This window comes from Pinus tabuliformis, chromosome 5_2 (assembly GCF_031772625.1).
Source record: "Pinus tabuliformis cultivar Carrire ecotype Pingquan chromosome 5_2, CPIR1, whole genome shotgun sequence".
Classification (NCBI taxonomy): Eukaryota; Viridiplantae; Streptophyta; class Pinopsida; order Pinales; family Pinaceae; genus Pinus; species Pinus tabuliformis.
In genome coordinates, this window is record NC_142306.1 from 798,513,061 (window position 1) to 798,519,577 (window position 6,517).

Sequence of the window (6,517 nt, forward strand, 5' to 3'; positions counted from 1 at the left end):
AACATATTACCCTCAAGGTAATGGATTGGCTGAATCATCTAACAAGAGCCTCATCAACATCATAAAGAAAATGCTAGAAGAAAACAAGAAAAACTGGCACAAAAAGCTGGTGAACGCCCTATGGGCAGACAGACTTTCAAGCAAAAGATCAATTGGAATGAGCCCTTATGAGCTGGTATATGCATGGAAGCTAGATTTCCTTCATCCCTGGGCATTCCTACTATCAAACTGTTACAGGAAATTTAGGCTGAACCAAATGACATTCAAAGAAGAATTAATCCGACAATTCACCTTCAGCAAACTAGAGAACAAGTCTATGACAGAGCACAAATCTTACAAGAAAAACTCAAAATGATGTTTGATAAGAGAGCTAAAGCTGAAGATTTCAATATCAGTGACAAATTTTTGAAGTGGGATTCAAGAAGAGAAGACAAGGGCAAACATGCCAAGTTTGACATTCTGTGGAAAGGTCCATTTGTAATTTCTGCTGTTCAAGGAAACAACACCTATTTCCTCATATCTATGGAGGACAACACTGTTGAAAAAGGCCCTGTGAATGGCAGGATGTTGAAACATTATCACGATCCTTGTTGTTGAAACAATGCAAGTTCTGTAAATATCTGTGTACAATATTATTTGTATATATCAGCACCCAGTTTAAATTTTTGTAAACAGGCCGATTGTTAAGGAATAGCAGTAAATTTGGAAAGGACGCAGCCGATGCAAATTCTTCAATCTCAAAAGCATAAAAACATAGCAAGAACTTTCAGTTTATATCAGCATAGTTAATTAGGCATTGTACATAAAGATCAAGCGCACATAAGAAAGCAGGCGCTGCTGTGCATCTCACAGAAAGCTCTGTTGAGGAGGAGTTGTTCGTAGCTCAAAGTTAATATTTATAACAGCCAGAACAAAGAAGTTTTCCGGTCCACAACAACAACAGAAGATCAAGGCAGTCTGACCTACTGTTCTTGACTTTTCGCAAGGAAACGCCATCCCCAAGTGGAGCCACTGTTAGCCTCCTGTTGCAACAGGGTATCATCTTTCATGATTGACATTTTTACATGCCAAATATGTCATACTTTGCAAGCTGCAGTGTTCCATATTTCCAGAAGATACCATGAGAGTGTGCTAGTCCAAATGCCACTGCTGAGATTCCATTTTGATGAGTTGTTCCAATTTTGAAGAATTTCTTAAAGGGAGGTCCAAACAGTCTAATCCTGGTCTCCCTAAGTTTCAATTTCCTGTTGTAGAATATAGAGAATGATATCTGTCCAAACAGTCTAAGCTTGGCAGATTTGTAGATAGGTAGAGAAACTAAGGGACCCAACTGTTTAATCTGGGCCCTGGAAGAAATAAGTGTAGATTTAGATACAAAAAAAAAAAAAAAGGATTTTTTGCAAACATGGGTCTGCAAGTCTAAGTGCACCCAACACAAAAAGAAGAAAAAATGTTAGGACATTAGGCTGGGTAGGTAGCTGTTTGGTGGCGGAATGATAATTGATGATCAATTTTGTATCTCACAATGTCTTGTCCTTTCAGATCATAGTTATCAGGCAATTTTGCATTCAAAGGAGGTACTCAAGCCAGAACTCACTAACCTCCCCTTCTTCTCATTTCCCCCAAGTCACTTACTAACATCCCCCAAGGGGTCAAGGTCTGCTTGAGCCCCTCAGTTTCATCATTTCCATGACATTCACCTTGGTGAGGATCTGCTTCACTCAAGGACTACTCACTCATCATCTGTGAGCCTTCTTTTTCCCAACATAGCCTAAGGTCTCATACCTTAGCACCCTCTTTTCATTTCCATATTAACTATTAACTTTATTATATAACTCCCTAACAATTTTCCCCTTCCCCTATTAAAATCATGTATATAAAACTCCCCTATGTAAATACCCCTCCCTGGCAATATAGCCATATTTCCTATAAGTCCGGGAAATCACAGTCCATCTGGGGCTGTCTTTAGCCCATCCGAGTCATTAAGGAGCTAGTCTGACATCAGGTCAGCTAGTAACCACTTCCCTAGCCCTAAAAACCCTTAAAACCCTTCAAAAAACCCATTTTTGCACTTTTTGTCCAAGTCCTGTGCATAAAACACTAACCCCGCTTGGAAAAAACCCATATTTCGCCCCTATCCCTAAAACCCAAGTGTAAATATGAAAACCCGTGCTCATAATATTCATACAACACGCCAATCCATCCATTTCCATATGTTTAAACCCACCGCCGCGATATATTAAAAAGGGAATATTCTCGCGAATATCCCACCCACTAACCCGCCGTCGCTACCCATCTACCGCCAGCCGTTAGATCTAGCCCGCCACAGATCTACGGTAGGCGGGCTTTTCTATATGCAAAACGCCCGGGCTTTAGCATCCAGGAGTTCGGCGGTTTTGCCGCCGTACTCCCGCCACGCGTCAAGCTCTGGGGTGTGGCGGAGGTCCCCCTCACGAAACCACCATCCCCAAAAAACAGTGCGCCACAAAACCGCTTACCACCCATGACGTCACACCCCACGTCACCCCTGCACAGCCCCGCTTACGTCACCCCTTTGTCCAGTCACCCGATGAGTCACTGCCTGCGTGGCCTCCTGCCACGTCACAGCCACGTGTCCCTGCCACCGTACCTGCCACGTCATCGTCCGTACGTGATGATGTCATGCTGATGTCATCCCGCCACATCGCCTTGCTAACGTCACCTGCCGTACAATGTCACATCATGCTGACGTCACCAGCACCTTTTGGGCGCAGAGGTGCGAAAGTCGCACTTCGGAGCCCTGGAATCCAATTCTGAGGCAGTTTTTGATGAGCAATTTAGCGCAAATCGCTCATCGCAGGATTTTTTAGGCCGAAATGGAGAATCTTCAGGGAATCTTTAGGGAATCTTCTCGTCATGCGGCCCCAGGAAGCCCGAAAAGGCGCAAAAAAGACCCGTTTTCTTCACAGAGCATACCAAAAGGAGAAGAAGACACTTCCAGATGATACCGAGGCCGAACAGTGGCCATTTACTGGTGATTAGACCCACAGCACATCAGATCAGCAGTCTAGATTTTGTCAAAGAGTATCAGTGGAAGAAAAGACGCCAAAGAGTATCAACAAAGATTTGTTTAGGGGCTCGAAGCACCTGAACATTGATGAAGCCCCCAGAAAGTCAAATCAATAAGCATCAGCCCATCCTTGCCTTCAAATCACCATTAAGGCATTCAAAGCACCAGGACAGCAAGGAAGCAGAAACCCATCCATATTTATTTTAGAAGACATTGCCCCAAGGCACCCAGGACTACATCATTTATTCATTTCTTTTTACAGCTGCCCCCAGCGCAGCCTGAGAATCTTCATGCATTTATTTCAGATAGGAGTAGGTCAATAAATTATTTTTTATGACCTGATTAGGTCAAGATGTAATAAAGGCAGTAGATAGAAAGTTTTGCCCTATATATACCACCCTTTGTATAGTTTTAAGGGTTGGTAAATTGAGAATTCTTCACTAGAGACCCGCTGTGTATACCTGGATTTTTCTGTAATCAAAGATTGCTGAAAGCTTGGAGAGAAAACTATCTGTTGTTGAGAAATGCTTTGGAGACTGAAGATGGAATTCTTGTGCTGCGGCTTGAAGCAATAAGTGCCTCTTATCTCTGTTTATGTGTTTGCCATTATCTAGATAGCAGGAAAAAAGAATAGCCTAGAATTAGTTTAAATACTCTCTATGCTCAATTTCTGTTGTTTCTTGATGTTTTCCTCTGAATGAATTGGTTATGAATATTGAATTACTTCTGGCTCATGTTTACCCCAATTCACCTGTGTTGGCCAATTATCTAGGGATTCTTAACTACCCCTAGGTAGTGCCCTGTTACTTTCTCTGCTAATCTGTTGGAGAGATTCTTAACTGCCTCTCTTTCTTTAGCATTCATTTCATCCTTTAAACCTGAAAATTGCTTCTAGCTCAGCTATCTTGCTCCATGTTCCCTCACTATTATTAAGGAAACACACCAACAGTTCCTTTCCTCAACTCCACGCCCAATGGTTTGAAACATTCAGACTATACTATGCCTCTCTACCTGAAAGTGTCAATTTTCCCACCAAAACAAAACAAAAAACCCTCTGGACCCGAGACCTAGCCTAAAATCCTTTCAAACAAAGCTAAATCTAAAAGAGAGAGCCCTCTCTGATTGCAGGTTGGCTAGAACCTGCAGTCCAAAGTTGGTTTGTGGTTACCTCGGCCGTATCCCTTTCTTAACCTTCAGGGACAACCTGAGTGATAAAAGAATGAATGTCAATGGAAACTACAATCACCTAGTCGATAGATTGGATAATCGCATGAATTTCTTTAATGGTCAATGTTTTTCATGTCATAACTTTGGACACAAAGCTACTCAATGTGTTGCCTACAAGACCATCATGACTCGAGAAGCACAAAATCAAAGGAGTGTGATTGGGATCATGAAGAGGACCCACAATAACTTTCCTGCTCTTGAAAATGAAATAGAATGCTCTATTTGTAACAACTTTGGTCATGAAGATTCTGAATGCAGGAGTAAGTTTTGGCAAACATCTTAGAAGGAGCAAGCTTCATTAGGTCCCAAAACATGGAGAAAGATAGAACCACAACCAGAAAGATGTGGTATAGCCTTATATGCGGAAGGACAGGAAAATCAGTGGTACATCAATAGTGGATGCTCGAAACATATTACAGATGATAAAGAAAAACTTCAGTCATATAGTGCCTTAGAAAAGGAAAGGAAGGTCTCATTTGGAAATGACACCCCTGCACTCATAAAAGGTAAAGGCTCTGTTCTTTTGAAAGAAAAAGTCAAAGCTGGAAATGTTATGTATGTTGATGGCTTAAAGCATAATCTATTGAGTGTTAGCCAAATGTGTGATCAAGGAAATGAGGTAATATTTCGATCAAATGGATGTATTGTTCATGAGCTTGATACAGGAGAAACAGTGATCAAAGGCATAAGAACTCCAAATAATCTATACATACTCAAGGGAGGACAACAACAATGCTATCTAAGCAAAAATGATGAACATTGGCTATGGCACAGAAGATTGGGGCATCTAAGCTTCCCTCAGATAAGGAAAGCATGCAAATATCAGGCTGTTCGTGATCTTCCTGACATCAGAATTCCAGACAATACAATATGCAAATCATGTCAGTTTGGTAAGTAAACTAGAACACATTTCCCTGAGAAGGAAGGATCAACTAGTAAGCCACTTGAACTTGTCCATACTAATTTATGTGGCATCAAGGAAAAAGTCACCTCGTGGAGAAGAATACTTTATATTGTTCATTGACAATTTTTCCAGGATGTGTTGGATAGGACTTCTAAAGCATAAAGACAAAGCTTTCGAAAAATTCAAAGCTTTTAAAGCCTTGGTTGAAAACGAACCAGATCGCAAAATCAAATGCCTCAAGTCTGATCGAGGAGGGGAATTTACCTCGGATGAATTTTTCGACTTTGTGAAGAACATGGAACAAGAAGGGAATTCTCTACTGCAAGGACTCCTCAGCAAAATGGAGTGGTGGAAAGGATGAACAGAATGGTTCAACAAATGGCTCGTGCTATGCTTGATGAGTCTGGAACTCCCGTAACCTTCTGGGGTGAAGCTGCATTTGCTGCCATTACTATTCTCAACAAAACAAACATCTGGGTAAACAACACTCAAACTCCTCATGAACTTTGGTATGGTAAGACTCCTACTATTAAATATTTCAAAGTTTTTGGAAGCAAATGTTACATCAAAAGGACTGATGAAAAGCTTGGCAAGTTTGAACCTAGAGCAGATGAAGGCATTCTCCTTGGTTACTCTTCCCGAAGTAAAGGATATAAGTTTTACAATAAAAGACTTGGAAAAATTGTTGAAAGTATTGATGTGGTGGTTGATGAAGCAGGCAACAATCCAAAGCAGATAAAAACTGAAGATTTGAAGATGATGAGGACTATCCTTCAACATCAGATCAGACTAATGCTAAAGAAGAAACTTATGACGCACCAGAAGAACAGATAAGGGTAGAAGAAAAGATTCCATCTAGGTATGTCCAGAAGAACCATCCAGAGACTCAAATTTTGGGGCAGAAGGAGGCAGGTGTACAAACAAGAAGAACTATTACAGGAGCTTCAAGCTATCTAGCATTGCTCTCCTCTGTCGAACCATGAAATGTAAGTGAAGCATGCAAAGATGAATGCTGGTTCAAGGCCATGAATGAAGAACTTGAGGAGATTGAAAAGAATAACACTTGGGAATTGGTTCCTAGACCTAATGATAAGAATGTCATAGGGACCAAATGAATATTCAAAAACAAGCTGAATGAAAATGGAGATGTTATTAGAAACAAGGGCAGACTTGTTTGTAAAGGGTATGCTCAGCAAGAAGGCATAGACTTTGAAGAAACTTTTGCACCAGTTGCTAGACTTGAAGCCATAAGAATGTTCCTTGCTCTTTCTAGCTTTCAGAAATTCAAAGTATATCAAATGGATGTGAAATCTGCCTTTCTAAATGGAGACTTAGAA